Source organism: Syngnathus scovelli, chromosome 8, assembly GCF_024217435.2.
Source record: "Syngnathus scovelli strain Florida chromosome 8, RoL_Ssco_1.2, whole genome shotgun sequence".
Taxonomy (NCBI): Eukaryota; Metazoa; Chordata; class Actinopteri; order Syngnathiformes; family Syngnathidae; genus Syngnathus; species Syngnathus scovelli.
This window is the reverse complement of record NC_090854.1, coordinates 10130319-10147847: the sequence shown is the minus strand read 5'-3', so window position 1 is coordinate 10147847 and position 17529 is coordinate 10130319. Positions and strand designations below refer to the sequence as shown.

General features: G+C 38.5%; 1 long non-coding RNA gene across 1 annotated transcript; it reads right to left on the bottom strand.

Moving 5' to 3' along the window:
* Nucleotides 1-4536: 4536 nt before the first annotated feature.
* LOC137840495 (uncharacterized) lies at nt 4537-17344 on the bottom strand. Its single transcript, XR_011087176.1, has 4 exons — nt 17247-17344; nt 12301-12380; nt 6613-6660; nt 4537-6177 (listed from the first exon to the last, which is right to left on the bottom strand). It is a non-coding gene; the product is annotated as an uncharacterized lncRNA (long non-coding RNA).
* Between the last annotated feature and the right edge of the window lie 185 nt (nt 17345-17529).

The following is a 17529-nucleotide window of genomic DNA, read 5'->3' as shown; positions in this document are numbered from 1 at the left end:
TTATGAAATGTCTCAGGTGTCCCCTTATTCATTTCATATTTTCCTCAATGTCTTTTCAGAAATGTCGTATCCGTGGTCAACCTTAATTCTGAAATTCTGAGGTTACTCCCCAAGGCCAAGTGATGGATCCTCTGAATGATGAAAGCTTTTTTTTTGATGTGCCTAATTGATCCACATCTGGGAATAAAGCGGTCGAGGAGGTTGAAAAAGAGTCTGAAGCACAAAGTTGAGGATTATGGAAAGCTAGCAGAGTCCAGGGGCATGCTTCCTCTTCTTTTGAAATTTGCATATCAAGGTATCACAAATTGCTGCATTCAAGCAAAAAAAAAAAAAAAAAAAAAAAAAAAAAAAGCAAAACATCTGCCTGCTCTTAACTGATCGTTGTTAAATTGATGAGGGAAATTTTAGACTGTAACTATCCTTACAAAGTAAGTCTTAATACTCCCTACCAATTTTATTAGTATATTTATTATTATTATTTCAAAGTAAAAAAAGAAAAAAAAAGTTGGTTATGTGGAATGCTGCTGGAAGTCAAAATTAAAAGATAACTTTTTTAAGACGCATTTGAAAATCAAAAAGCTTCTACAATGATTTATTTATATCATGCTGCAATTCTGATTAAGTCATTGAAAGAATCATAGACAAATAAAACCGAATGGACAATTCAGCAAAATTTTTACTTTAGGCCTATTTAAAATTGTATGACAGGACTCCAGAGAGTTTCAAAAGAATTTAAATGCAGAGTTCAGATGGAGTTTAAATACTCCAATACTATTTAGAGGGCGGGGCTCTGTGGAGACATTTCTGAAAAGCAGGAACAGTATGGTATGATTCCTTTCATGAACTAACTGCAGTCTCTCATATTCGACTGTAATTTTTTATTGTCTATTAGTTCATTCATCAACACGTTAAATATATAACCTTGTATGAGCCGTGCATTTAATTATGCTCAAGATTTATGACAAAGGTCTGCATTAATACTCATTGCAAACATAAAGGAATGATTTAGCACAGTATATCTATTTAAAATGCATAATATAGACAGCTGCTTATTTATATGCAGTCTTATTAACTAAACCAGTAAAATTAGCTACAAACTTCGACATCTGGACACCGGCATGAACAAACAAGGCAGTTCATAATTGAAACGTATAAACTCATGTCATATACGATATCCAATATTCATTTCTCACAGTCAATTTGGATATTTTTTTCTTACTAATACATTTATTATTATTGTGGTTGCAATAATCATCATTAATTAAGTCTGTTTTATTCCTTTGTGCAGACGTTCCTAATAAACTGATATAATGTGGTTAAACAAAGGATGATAATAAAAACCGATAGAGAGGTAAGGCGCACACCTCCGTTCTTGCATTGATTAACCCTGCTAATGTGCTAATTTAGCCTGGTAAATTTTCTCTCTGCAACACCAGTCTCATCAAGGACCAATTAGCTCCTCCGCAGCCCACAAACATCTATCATAACGAGACAGACACGCTCATCATTTCTCTTTAATGCTGCAACCCACGGCAGCTCCCCACAGTCGATAGCGTTTCTCATGCGGAACTACGGTGAAATCGTGACCTTCCTGCAATCAATAGGCCGCAAACTTTGCTGAATGATAATGCCAATTGACGTTTTTTTTTTTTTTTCATTTTTACATGCAATACTTTTCATATACGGCTTTAATGAGGAAAAATGTGAGACTCACTATGATTGGCTGGTGATGAGTTCAGGGAGTAGCCGGCTTGAGCTAAACCGCAAACTTAAATAGGACAACTGTTAATAAATAATTAAATAAAAACAGGGATTAATTACAGTTGTGTGTTTGAGTTTATAATAAAAAAATAAGACTTATATAAAGCAAATTTCAAACTTCAGCATATTTTCCTCACACATGGATGTGCATGTTTACAAATCTAATATGTAAAATACAGAAGTCAAACTCGCATGCATTTCTATTAACTAATAGTGGACTAAAATCTGTTTTAATATTTGTGTATGTGCAGATTGTCCAGATGTGCATGGTGGAATAATTTCCCAAAAGTAATGTTCATCATAATAAAGCCCCCTAATTTTGGCTCAAAACAAATAAAAACAAATCTTAATTTCCACAAACCTCCTGTGAAAACAAAACACTTGAATCATAACATTCTGGTACAACAGATTTTGCTGTTTGGCAGGATTTTGCGATCAGACACAGACGGCTGCCCATTGAACAGCTCCGAAAAAGAGGAATATGGCTGGAGAATATGCGGTATTTATGCACAGTGCCGTCATTACTGAATAAAGCTTCGGAAAAATGTGGGCGAATAGCATGTGATATGTGAATTAGGACAAAACATATTGACGCGAAAGCTAATTTTTTGGGGGAGGTTGGTTCAGCTATTTTTTGTTGTATGACTTCACATGTTCACATTGTCCCTCATACATACCTGATCGTGCATTCACACATTTACCGCACCATCTGTCAGCTTGCTGATTCCAGAACAATAAGTGGAATTTCCCTCCTACACCCGCCTCAAAGTGGAGATAATATTTCAGCCCATTTGCGCTTCTCATAGAATCATAGATCATGTCAATTTGTAAGCAAGCCTCATTTATCTAACCATGTTCATATTTGCTGGATGTAAAGGCAGAGTTTAGAAGATACAAGTTGCTGCTTTATGACATTTTCTAATACAGATGATTCACAATTACAGTCCCTCCTGTGGAGAATATCTAATTAACCCAAGCTGCAAGCCCTTGGACTGTGAGAACAAATATACCGAGACACGGTGGGGGGGCAGTGGAGGGAGGGTATGCATGTTCCGAATGGAGCAGCTGCGGGAGTGAGTCTAGAAACTTGTTGCTGGGAAACGGCATTGGCAACAACTGAGTCGTTAGGTCAGAACAATTCAGTGTGTTGATGTCCAAAATAAAACATCTGGAAAATAAAATTGTGAAGACGCAGATATAGAAATCAGTGAGGTGCATGCAAACTGGCTGAAGTATTCTAAAGGTCAGAACTGAGATTGGTAAATCAGGGTACTTGAATATAATTCTAATCAGATTGACTCACAAATGCGGTATCAAAATAGTACAGGTGAAAATTGAAGAATTTTTGGTGCTCCTTACAGTCTGAAAAATACGGAAACTATTACGGTAACACACTGTCCATTTCATGTTCTGATTTTTTTCTGTTATTCGGTGCCAATGTATGTTTTTGGCTCTCCTCAGCATAGGAAATTAGGTAGTGTGAGCAACTAGGCAGGGAGGTCTTAAGATCCGCGTCTGCACCAGAAGGACGCCAGATTGTTCCTCTTGTTCCATTGTGTGAATCTGATTGCCATCTTGCATCCTGTCTCACTCCAGTGATATTTTTTGTTCTACTCCCTGTTGGATAGTCTTTGTTTTTTGTTGTCCCTGTTCTCTGAAGTTTTTGAATCTTCCCGGCAACCCTTCTCGCTCGCTCTATGAATTATCGTAAGCCACGCGTTTCCCTTGTCTTCTCCTTTTATTGTTGTGCTTTTGTTTGCTTTCACCTTACACCTTTTTTTGTTTGTTTTGGTTAGCGCATTTTTTGTGTCATATGTTTAACCGTTACAATAATTCCGAATAGATTTTTTTACTAACTCCAATCTGTTTTAACCAAATACATAATGTGCGATGATTTGGCCTGAGCAGTTAATCTGTAGCCAGAGCCAGCACAGCGGTAATTTGCAAACGCTGACATGTTAATCACGAGATGATTTTTTTCTGGAAACACAAAGTAGGAAGATATACAGAGGATTGTTGCAGGACAAATTATGGCACACTTTCTAGTGATCAATGAGGGCTGCAGTACAGCACCAGCTGTGTTATCATTGCTTTTTCATCCCCATCTGCCACTACTACTGCTAAACCTGACACTCTTTCAAACCACTGGTTGTTACTACCCAGACAACACACACACACACACACACACACACACAAGCAGACACATATATTGTATTTGATTATCACAGCTGTGTTGGTGCTTTTTATTTTTGGACGTTAACACTTTTTAACATGTTCTCAGTATCTTGACACATTTCAATGGAATGGAATTTCTTTCAATTTGGATCTGATATGGACTATTGAATTTAATCTAATGGAATAAGATTGGGTTTGTCCTGCAATGGGGGTGTTTATATTTTTACAAAAGCAGACAATGAGAATACGCAGCAGCGGTGAGTGGCAACCGTTCGTAAATGTCATATGAGATTTACCAAAAATTTAATTTTAAGGTGAGTAGTAAGTTAATATCGTAAAAGAAAAAGTGAAAAAGTTTGGTTGCGCTGAAATAAAATTATCGGTGAAGGAAATTCATTTGACAGCATGCAAAATATTATGCACCATGACCCCCGGTAACCTCAAGGTTCTTTGTTAAAATAATCCACAGATCTCTTGCTTTGACATGAAAGGAAAATCCATGGCCGTTTCATCAAGATCAGCTGTAAATTGTACCTGAGAAGAAAAATGACCTTTGTCAGAAAGTATTGAAAAATTGGAACAATATTGCACAGAATAGCGTTTTTCCTTTCCTGAGAAGACTTTTTATGTTCTTTATTTTCTATCATCAACAATATCTGTGACATTTTTTTTCTTCAAATATCATATGCAGAATGAAAATGTTTTCATTCATGTTTTTACAATCCTGCTCAGAATGATTTGTATAAAATAAATCCCCACGCCAAACAATAACTCTTTAGCTCTTTTATCATATTTTGCTAAAATTGTCATCTTGCATTTGAGATTGTGCTTGTTTTGAACACCTCTGTTATGCCCAAGCCCACTTACTTTTCATTTAGTTCCACAAAACAGAAAACAACCCAAGGCATCCCTCAAGCAAGACTGCTGAATTTACACATTTTTCCTCAGATGGCAAAAGAGCTGTTTACCTGGCTGCCATCATCTCAGGGGTGAATGTCAACTCTAATCACACACTTTAATTCTCGCCTGTCGTGTTTTGGCTTCAACTTGGATTTGTTAAATAGAGCTTTGCTTCACTGTAACTGCAAAAATGATTAGTAAAGAAGTGTACAAACACAAATGTTCAATTCTTTTGACAATTACTGACACTAATTTCATCAATGTAAAATGTATTTAATTTATCAACTCAAACAGGCTGTCACAAATATATTTTTCTTATCGTACGCCATTTCTGGAGACACAGTGTATTTGTTTTCACTTATTTAAGTTGATGCAGGAATTTAAAAAAAAGCACTAAAGCGCAACAAATTGCCTGCACAATCAAGATGTGGCTTAAGTCCCAACCTGATTGCTCACATTTGCGATGTGTTGTGGGATGGGATAGAAAATGTCAAAACAAAAGCTCAGTCCTTTGGGTTGAATACATTCCTTATTTTATATTTTATATTTTTCTTATCTGAGATGTCACAACAACCATTTCGAATATTTTAAGACAGTGATGTTCTGGTACCTCTGGGTTTTCAGAGAAACACGGGAGGATTTTCAACAATTACAAAATCCCAAACAATGAACAATGAATCATCCTCTGATAAATGTCGGTTCACCCAGAGGACAACGTGCAGTGCTGCAAGTTCGACAGAAAATATTTAAAAAAAAGATCTCTAAAAGTGATAGCCACAACTCATTTGCATATTGCACATAACACATTTTGATGATAGTATTTAACATTGGACAGAAATGCAAAGTACAAAAAGCAAAAGGTGATCTCTGCGATTAGCTTACATCATCACTCACATTTTTGATTTATTGACCACCCCTCACAAGACCTGTTTTGGAACATTCTCCCACTTGAGATTGTAAATCAAGTTAAAAATCCAAACACCGTGAGACTTTTGGATAAAAGACGCAGCATGTTCACTAGTCTAGCGGCATTCTCTTCAACCTTTGTGAACAACCTCAACTGGGATTCACATCACTGAACAAAATTTCAGAGACTTATCCTGAAGATAAATGCAGGTTTTACATGTTTACTAAGTATCAGCTTGACTGCAAGCAGTCGAGTTCACTGCAGGGGTACTGCGGCCCTCACTGTCCTCTGTCATCCCGGCAGGAGCGAGGAAATCAGAGAGAACAAGAGTTTGATGGACATCCTGTGGAATTGTCTCGGTCAGGGTTCCATAATGGAGATGTGCATCTGCTGCATCATGCAAAGCGTTCACACAGAGCCCGTCCACGGAGACGCTGTGATCAAGAAGAATCCAAAGAAAGAACGAGGTTTGGAATTTGAAAAACCATCCTGCTACTATGTTAATGTCACAAGCTTCACATTCGGTTAAAGTGTAAAACAGAATACATGTCATGTGGCTCTTGTATTTCTGAGAATATACGTGCTTGGTAAAACAGGCATACTGCTTGAGAAAATGTCTTCCGTGAAAATATTTAAGTGATATATAACCCACAGTTATATGTGAAAGATGAAAATGACGGCACGTATAAAAATGCCAGCGCCTCTGTCCACACCATGACTGCATATAAATAAATTTAACCAGGACCATGAATCACTTCCATATAGAACCCCGTCGCGTTTATTCTCGGCAGCCTTGATGAACAGCAATACCAGCTGCAAGACAGTGATCAATCTGCATTACATTTACAAACTACTAAAACAACACTCACCTTTTCTCCTTGTCGTACAGCGCAAAGCATTGTGGCTGAGTTCAGGAGCTGGGGACAGAAAGCATTAAACTAAAAGGTCATTGCTCAGTTATTAGGCATGGCGCTGTTTGCTAATAGCTCTGCCCAGAGAGGCAGCTATTGATCAGGACCTGTCCCTGCTCCAACAGGGAGGATTACACACATTTCATTTGTTCTATCTAATTGAGCAGGGTTCACCTTGCGGGGAGTCCTCGTGCATGTACACACGCCAAAGCACCTACAGTATATGCTTGGTTTAATCCGAACATGTGCACATGTGGATGCAAAGAAACACATACGAACACGGTTGAAGCAATAAACAACGGAAGCAAATATTGTGGTTCGGGAATATTTGCGTAGTGGACTGCAGATTTACGATGGTCTTATATAAATATGTTGACAGTAGTGTATCAGCTTACATGTGTCACTTATGATAGAGTTAATCACATAGCTCTCTGAATAAATAGTCATGAGCACGTTTTCTAGTATCATATTTTTCAGACTGTAAGGTGTCCTGGATTAGAAGGTGCTCTCTCAATGAAAAGGTCTATTTTGGGAAATTTGCATATATAAAGGTGCCTTGGGTTACAAGGTGCCCCAGGTTATAAGGCGTAGAGTCTCAAGGAACAGGTCTATTTGTAGAAATTTCCATAAGGTGCACTCAGTTAAAAGGCCCAATGGACTATAAATTGCATTACTCGACATTAAGGGAAACAAACCGGACCAGCAAATGAGTCAAAGTTCATCCAACTTCAGTTTGACATCAATTCATAAAATGCACTGTTGATTTTTGAGAAAATTAACAGATTATAAGTGTGGCTTATATTCAGAAAAATACGATTAATCATTATCAGTGGATTTGAATTCCGGCGAGGCCCTGCGCTAAATCTCTTAGATGTTTATCTGGATGATCTAATCAGATTGAAACCAGTAATAGGGTTCTTAAGATCTGCTGGGGCATGTATCAAGTCATTTGAGGTAGCCGTATCATACTGGAGAGGTATCGTAGCATTTTATTGTATAAAGAAACCTATTTGGTCTATCAAGTTTAGTCAATCAAGAATATCAGACAGAACAATAAGCAAAAGGAGAACCTGACGACGCCGACCACTATTCCAAAGCCATTCTTTTCAAATATATACGTGGAATATCCTCACGGTATTCCCATTGTTCCTATTCAATTTCATTTCATGGCTCATACGTTGATCATTATTTAGAATTTGTGATCCGGATGCATTTTGAATCGAAAGACCACAACAAAGCAAAAATGGAAGTTTGACTTTTGTTTAATTCATCAACATCTTGCACCATTTTTATCATCCTTCACGGAGCATTTGATGTATTGCTGCAGTTGCTGTAAAGCCTTTGTTTTGTGGGAGGTCAATAACTCATCTGTGATCACGCAGTGTGACCGTTGTGATGCACTCTGATCGAGAGAGTATTAGACTCTTTTGGTGATCAACAGCAAATCTGTCACTGCTATACAGAGTGACACAACCTTAAGAAGCATCTTCAGCGGCCCGATAACTTACACAGTGTTTTATCACAGCACGAAAAGGTTCTATAGGGCAGTTGGAGCACACATTCATCATTTTATAATTATGCATTATATGCAAGGGCTTGGCATGTTGACAAATTAAGCAATCTGGAAAGGCACAAGGATGCAGAGGGCTTAAAGGAACTATTATCAGATAAGTTTGGACCTCAGCGCGCTGCATATTACTGCCAAAGGCGTATTGTGTACTCTAACATGAGGATCCAGATTTAAAAGATACACCAATGATGTCAATCATTTTTTAAATCATAAACCACCAGACCTTAACTTATTCATCTCAACCACTTAATTTTAGTCATATCACACAACCAGAATGGTAGTTTAGTAAACGTTACCACATATACCAAAACAATACAGTAAAGTACAAATACATAAAGAAAAATATTTGAAGTCTGTTAACTTACAAGACTTCTGTTCTTGATATTACACAACACTGCTGACCTACTGCACCATGGACAGTTTCAATTTCACAGCCAGTGTCCATTATGCACACGGCAGATTAAGGGTCTTGTGCAGCCTAATCGCAGACAGAGTCAGATTGCCCTCAATGTGGCTTCACTGGCTCTTAATGAGGCCATTTTCCTGCAGCGAGGATCACTCAAGGGGAACTAATCTCTAGTGTGAGGTCCAGGGGGGGCAGAGAGTATGAAAATAGCAGCAAGACTTTTTGTTTTTATCGATTTTGTCCGCTGCAGGCTATCGAAGGACCGATCACACCTGTGTGTTTTTACAAGTAGTAAGAAATTGTATGATTATTATTATTTATTTTTTTAAGTAAGCCTAACTGAAGGCTTGCCATTGCTACGGATTTCGATTGAACGGCTTTAAATATAACCGATTCAAAGGGAATCCAAGCAAGTTTGGAAACTGGAAGAGCAAACCAGGACACATTCAAAAAGTAATGAACACAGAACTGAAGTCTCAAAAAGACAAAAATAAATGTAATATTTTAAAATAATAAATGAAAAAAAAATCTTATCACTTGAAAAGCTGGCAGCTACATAATATTGCTTGGTCTATAGTGTAAGAATATTTTTCTTCAGAGCAGGTAGTTTTACACACATAGGCAGTTTGCTCCTCTCCGTTGTCAAAATACATGCTGACACATTCACTTGCACATTGGCCTTTTGACCTCTGACACTCAGAGGGCACTGGGAAGTCTCATTAGTCACAAAATGCAAAGACACAATTGTGGAGAAGGTTGGCAAAAATGGAATGTAGTGGAATAGTTGCTGTCAGTGAAAAAGCAAGCATAGCAGAGCTCATTCATATTTTCCAGAAGAGGTGGAGGCCATTAGCGCCTAATAATAGCACAAGAATATAATGTTATATGCCAAGACACCCTGTCCGTAGTGGATTACAATTTAGACACTTAACAACTGGCCACTTACTTCCATTGACCTGCTTCTGTGGGATATTTTGAGACGTTTCATTTCCTGACAGCTCCAAAAGGTTATGATTTACATAAAGGAAATGTGATTTTGATTAAGTCTTTATTAATGAAGGAGGAGCCTGGCGAAAAGGGAAAGATGTGTGGTTGGAGATCACAAACAAGTTGAAGCCTGGGCTGGGTATAGCGGAGACATATTGTATTAATTATGTGCTATTAATTGTACAGTAAGTGTGTTAATGCCAAATCTTGTAAAAAGTTCCGTGGTGAGCAAGGTTTTAAATGAACCACTCCTGACTTCCTCTAAATGAATTTAGATTATATTAGCAACAAACAACCTTAATGTTTTCGGCCGTTAAAGGGGCAGTGTGTAAATATTTTTGGCATATAGCACTCAACTAATAGAATGCGCTGAGGAACCTTTTTGCTAGGTTTGTCTCCTTCGGGGGTCCATAGTAGAAATATGATGGTGAGACATGTCATCCTCCTGTACGGTGAGGCGTGACTTATATAATATAATTAGCAATGACAAGACTGACGACGAACTCCAAAAATATGTTAACGTGATAGAACATATATTTTTACCCATTATTAAAACAAAATTAAGATTGAAACATTGTCTTTAAGCTCTAAAATGTTTTGTCTAAAGTAACAAACATGCACCACTACGCCCCAAAACAATCGGTGGAAAAATACAATGAACAATTCGCAGATGATGATAATCACAGTGATGAACAAGACACTGCAATATGAAAAAAAAAAAAAATTGTCCATCTTATTGATAAATGAGGCAAGGTGATTTTGGCCCGTAGGTGAGTGAATGCAGCATAATCTGTTCCATGGTGGTGGCATGTCTCAAATGAGGCAATGCATGAGCGGGTGTGAATGAGTCAATTAAAAGTTTTAATGACAGGGACGCTATGATGATGGAAAGAGGAGGTAGGAGTGGATCCGCATACCTAAGTGCGAGACTTTGTTCCAACGAGGCTCTCAAGTGCGTCGAAACGCTGCCAAGCTCCAGCTTATAAAGCTGACTAACCGTCTATCTGTCGCTGCCAGTTTGCACTTGCTTCGTCTGTGGGGTCTCCTTTTAGAACTTTGAATGGAAGTTCTTAAGTGGAAGAAGTTCGTGAGCAATTTAAATTGTAAATTTAAAGCATGAAGTAACATTTGATTGGCCTTGACAGCGCTTGCATTTACTTTGTGACTAAGAACAACCAGCGCATTGTCGCTTGCTTAATGAAACATTTTTAATAGTTTCCATTTGGGCCCTAATATTGTATTATAAACGTCTTACATTGGCATCAATATATTTGGTGACAAATTTAGTAAGTCTGTTGATTCTTCCCCAAAAAATTGGACGGGGGCTGTTATAAATAGTGACCTACTTCTGATAAAACCTCTTTTTCATTCTGTGCAGACGCTGGATTTTGCTTTATATCTGTTTCATTTTCATTTTGCGACCAACTCCTTTCTCCTGCTCACTGAGTAGGCCTTGTCCCCAGGCCAGACGGGATAATTAGATTTGGGAATGCAGGGAAAAAGTCAACGCTCTTGCCAATACAGTCGCACATGCCCAATACGGTCTAGATTATGCAAATCAGCAGCTCTTGCTTCCTTTGAAAATGTACAGAGATAAACAGAGGGTTCACGCAGAGGACACAGAACGAGTCGCATCTTCCCGCTGTAAGAGAGGCAGCATCACTCTCATTAAGTTTATTGGTTGTAGCCACTCTACGCTATGCTTTAGCAACTTTGAGAAGGTATTTTTAACTGGAATTCAACTGCCTCACAATCTCATCTTTATTTTGGTCTTGAAACAGCTGTTTAAGTATGCAAGTATTGCAAAAAAAATAAAATAGCAGTTAAGGGGGAATGAAAATTAATTTGTTCAGCATATAATTATTACTCATATGCTGGGCTAATAGGAATGGGGGCATGCAGCTGATATAAATCCAATTAAGAGAAAAAGCATAGCGTGACAAGGCAGTTGTCGTGGTGTCTGCATTTTAATTCAACAACCCAAAAAAAAAAAAAATCAGACCTGGCCATTTTCAGTTCTTATATGCAGTAGAGCGGATAAGCAAAGAAGTTTCTGAGAGTCAACCGTCAACTGTACAAAAGCATCATTGGCATTACGATGCCCAACAAACGGTAAATCTTAGACGAGGCTCTTATGCGAGCGAGAGATGATTGAAAATGGTCGTGTGTTTCCTTAGTAGCCTTGTGGGTGATAGCCTGGCCTCTGTCATCTATTAAGCAATCTTATTAACTCAAACACCATGCTTCATCATTAGGCTATTACAACTCTGATGTAATCTTGTCGGTTTTATGAATTAAATTACCTGTGTCCTACATGAATTTAATGGACTCTTTGCAAGAATTTATGACAGCTGTGGGGCGATCATTGAAAAGGAAATGAATAATTCCTCCGGGATCGAAAGCACCTTGTTTAAGCTCGTGCGGGTGAATCAGGAGCCGATTCACATGATTTCACTTTCCAACCAACAGAGGCCAATTCAAACAATGATCTTCTTCACCTGTCTTTTGCTGGGGTTCACATTCAGGCCATGACAACTTACTCCAAGAAAATAACATGTCAATAATCGCAGAGCTGCAGACATTCAGCTGCCAAGCTTAGACGGAGCATAAATAGCCTCCAGGCATGACTTGATGAGAAATTCTACCAGGCTTGGACAGAATCTGGTGAGCATTTGTATTTTACCTGTTATTCTTTTTGGGAACATCGAGAAATCGTTGTCTTTTTGGGAGGGCGAGAAACCATCCGCAGGGTTCAAAAGATTTCTGGAAAACAAAAAGTACAGCAAAATTCCATCATGAAGCATCTCCAAAACAGCATAGCTGCTGTATGATTTTTCAATCACTTATAAATTGAGTGGTAAAAAAAAAAAAGATGTACTGTGCGATGAAAATATTTCTACGAGTGAACCAATTAGTGCATGGATAAGCTTAGGATAAAAAATAATAATTCATAGCATGGTTCAATAGAAAAATAAACAGACAACTGCTTATCTTCTCACAAATGTCTTCGTATACAAAAAAGAAATGTTTCATAACAAGAGACATAACATTTAAAAAGTCCCAAAGAGTTGAGAATGACATTTGACTCTTTTGCAGCCCTTTGCCAACAACTGTTTGTTAAACGTTTAAAAGAAAGAAAAAAAAAGATTCCAGCAGGCCACTGCACCATGCACACGTTTCATCAGTTTGCTGTTTACGCCGCCTGCGGTGATTCACAATCCATGACTCTGCTCTTCTTGCATTATGCATAACTCAGTTGTTGTTCACCTCTGAATCTTACAGCCACAGACAAAAATATCAGTTGAGGAAAACAATGTTAAGTATTAACAATAAAAAATAACATTAGTCGACATATTTGGAAAATACATTTTGGAACACATATTGCCATCCCTGAATTAAAGTTGCTGTTGGTCATTTTTTAAATCGTCTATTATCATCCATTATTGGTTATTTACATGTGGTGAGCTATTTTTAGAACAGCTCTGCGGGCCACTTATGTGGTTCTTGGCTATGGAGAAAATGTATTGCTCATACATACCAATCTTGCAAAAAATAAAAATAGAAAAAATAAAATGAGGATGAGCAGTACATAAAACGGTTGGCTGGATTGATAGATATAGTCCCTGTGATCGCACTTTGATGTAGGCAAATGTTTAATATTGTCTGTTGTGGATGGAAGCAGAAATAGAATGAATCTGAAGAATCTTAACTGCACAATAAAATCAATACATCCGTTCGGATATAACAGTGGTGTCGTCTTTGAGATGGGAAGTTGTTTAGGCTATTGTTGAGTTTTTCTGCTTGAATGACACATAACTGAGACAAAAGCGATTTTTTTTTGTGGGTTTTTCTTCTTCTTCACCTAAGTGCCGTCAGAGGAGCAACAGGGGATGGAAGGCCCTTGGCATTGGCTGGTGCGTTTAACGGGCTGGAAACAAGGCTTCATATTCAGCAATTTATGATCTCAACATAGGAAAAGCAGTATGGAAGAAAGGATAGGGGAGGGAATAATAGGAGAGACCTCGGGAGGTGAAATGAAGGACATCGTCCAAGACAAACTCCCATCAGACGATGTCAATGAGAGACACCCAGCTAACAGGAACAAATGGGATTGCTTCAATCTCAATTTCAAATGTCGTTTTAGAGAGGCTCCGTTTGGTGTTCACTTTTGTTCCCGTATATTTGACCTTCAAAATGTACAGTTTGTTGCTCACCGAATGATAACAACAACAAAATAATACAAACGTATCGTATAAAAGGCAAAGATGACAAAAATGTTTGAGAAGAATTAAGCAAATTCATGTGGTTAATTTCTCTTTCCAGCCATCTCTCTTTCTCTTCCCCCTGCTGTCTGGCAGTTTAGCAGTTGGCAGAGTCTCCCTATCTCCTGACAAAGATTATGTTGGCAGGTAGTAGGTAGGTGATTAATCCGCCTGAGAGGGGAAACAACATTAACCTGCCTCTCAGCATTTGCCACCGCATCACCTTGCAGAAAATACATCGCTCCAACAATAAATTAGCCATATAAAGCTTTTATAAGCTCTATGGTATTTCCGACATAATTATTGAATGAATTAAAAAGAGCATGTTTACCCGGGATGCTTATAATGATCATATCAGCATAGTTGGCTGAAACCTTTTAACCAGAAAGAGTCAGGTCCAAAACTGATTAGATCATTATTTTAGTACGCAAACGTTTTTGTGACATTTTGTCTCGTAATGTGCAACACTGCATTAGGGGACATGAGTGGAAGATGCGCTCAAGATATTGAATATTGATCTTCAAAGGGGAAAGGTATGGTACGATCTGTCATTGTTAACTAATCATTACGAGATGTGAGTTATTCCACTACACACACTGGTTTAGTGTTTTTAAGTCACATGCTGTAAAGGTGTGTTTAGACTGAATAAATGACAAAAAACACCTGTGCTCAGGAAATATTTTTTGAAAGAAATGTTTTTGCACATTTCATCTTTTGAATACATCCCTTAGCCTTCTCCTACCTGTCTTTCTTTACCGCCCAGCACTCTCCATCTGTCTTCCTCTCTGTTTGGTGCAGATGGAGCAACATGACAAGGGCATGGAAGCCAATCCATTCGAACCTTGTCATCTGCAGGCATTTCGATCTGCCTCTATCTCGATTAGGGGTGGCCGGCTGGTGGGAGATGAGTGGAGGCATGTTTGTGTATGTACGTGTGCATATGTGTGTGTGTCTCAGATATGTATGGATCTGGTCTACTGCATTGCTAACCTGTCTCCTGTAACACCTCCTACTTCTTCCTTCTTATCATTAACCTGTTACATACCGGTGTATGTATGTAAAAAAAAATAAAAATAAAATAAAATTACACACACACACACATATACAAAAATCAGGATACACCAGCATGGCTGCCCCACAGAAGATCCACTCTCTATTTAAATAGAGCCCTCAGAGTACTACGTAGGTTAACATGGACAGCAACGTAAGCATATTGCCTACTTATGTTACATTAGTTATAAGTTCAAATTGCACCAAAGGGAACATTTATACAGATTCTTAATTCTTCATTTGACCAAGCAAGGCCACAACTTGGGTATCCATCTCCCTCATTGGCTTAATGACGGTGGCTTTGCCCTCATTATCCTTGCCCCTCTGACCAGCTATAGCGCCACACTCATTTATCTTCTCTAGCATCTTTCTCATATGACACTTAGATGAAGTTTATAAGGTGCCATGATGGCGTTTTTGCAGCATGATAGAATTGTCTGGTCCAAGCGGTACACGGGATATCAAAAACAGCCATTTGGCAAGAATCGGTTTAGTTTGGAGTAATGTTGGTTGGTGCTAGCACAAAGAGAGATACTTCCTGGTGGTTCATAGTGGCAGTTGTGCATGAGGTATTCGGAGATGGAAACATTCTGACATCATTGACCTTTTGTACAATGTTGTGTCAACCAAGTTAGTGAGCAGCCGATTTAAACAAGTTCATTTCGTGGAAAACGACAAAAACGATTATAGGAACATATGTGTGTTTTTAAGAAATAGAGTGAGGTATTATTTTTAATTATTTGAGAGTCTCAAAGAAAAAAAAAAAACACCCTCCACCCCCACAAAACAGCTGATGCTGATGAAGGTGAATTTTGTAGCTCAGAAAACCGGTTTTGCTTTGTTGTCATAATATCTTGCCTTTGGGGATGACTGACTCATGGTTAACATAACGCAGCCTTATTACATGCACAGAGGTATAGCAGAATTAATCTTCACCCGCAACATTTGGCAGAGTCATCATATATTTAATGTGTCTTTTAATTGTCATACTGCAGGCAAAACAATACCACCCACTAGAAGTAAACTAAATGATGATTTCCAAACTTTGAAAGCTTTAATTGGTCCACATTGTGCTGGAGAAAAAAAATGTATCAATTAAGGCAACCTGCTTTGATGCAAAAAATATGTAAATTAAGCTTCAGAGTCAGACTAAAATATGCATTAAGGTTAATTAACTCTCTGACCCTTTAACCTATGTACTGCCTCAGAGGCATATTTAGTAACCACACCAACAATGTGGTTGCTGCAAGGTTATGAACACACAGTCGGGCTGAGGGGGTGTGAAATATTGCAACTGGCCTTCAAAGTTTAACATGACCCAGACAAAACTGTTGACCTCCCCAAACTTGTCTCATCCGCAAACACACTAGGAGCGGCGGTTTAGCCGAGTGTGTCGCTTGCTGTGCTGAAAAGGCGCAGAGGGTTTTGGGGAGCTTGTCAGTTGAAATCTGTCAAAAGTACTCAGTGGACTTACTGGGGCCTAAGGAGTACAATACCCCCAGACCCAGAGGGCTTATCCCGGGAACTCAGACATTTCACATCGAAATCAACTTTGTGCATCTGAAACCTAACGCCCTGCTTGACACCTAAGTCCCATTGTTTGGCTTCAGCAAAGCACGCAATACATTTGTGTTTGCTGTGTTCTGTTTACCTGACCAGAAATAAGGGGCGGGATTATGGCATCCTCTTACTTCCCATGTGGTTTCGTCCCTTTCCATCACTGAAGGTAATCACGTCATCTGTCTTTTCTTTAGATAAGCAAATCAGCCTGCGGTCTGCTCCTTTCCTAGTGGCTTTCCTCAAAAGGAAAGGGAGGTGCTCCAATAGACTTCCTCAAAACTTTCCTAGCTTGGGAGTGTAACTTTTTCTCTGTGAGCGTTGGAGAGCAGCTGGTGGCTGTTTTTCAGGGCTCAAACATGACGCGTGAGTGTTAGATTTGAAGATGGCTGACGTCAAGTGCGTTTACCATGGATTATATTCACAGATATATCTGGATAGGACATCTCAAGTGAGATTTTAAAATGGAATGCTGACTGACTGAAGGTAAATGCAATGATCTGTTTAAATCTGACAAGTATTGTGTGGCTGTTCTTGTTTAAAAATCTGAAAAAAAGAGAAAACCCAACAGAACTACGTGTACTTCAGACTATGCTTACACATACACAACTTTGGATATCAAATGCGGGACCATGTCAGGAAAAAAAATAAACACTCCTTTTCCACCTTTATGAAGTTGTGTAATGTCGGTAAACAAGGAACCTGTTCTGTTTTACAGGACACAATGTTTGGATACAGAAATGAAGTGCAACAAACTCACTTTCTTGCAGCTTTTTGGTTGTGACGCCAGAGAATGTGTTCCCAAATCCTCTCAATACTTTTATTTAATCGGCTCTTCTGTGCCCTGCTGTTAGCACTACAGAAAAAGAGGACAGGAAAGGGAGGGGAAAAGGGATCTTGGCCTCAAAACCTATGAATTACATTCTATTCTTTAAACTCTGATAAGCTTACACAAGCTTATCTGCTCAACTTCTGCTACAACCACTTGTTGATATGGCCAAACTAGAACTATTTGGCGAATTCCAACACCCCTGATAGAATCC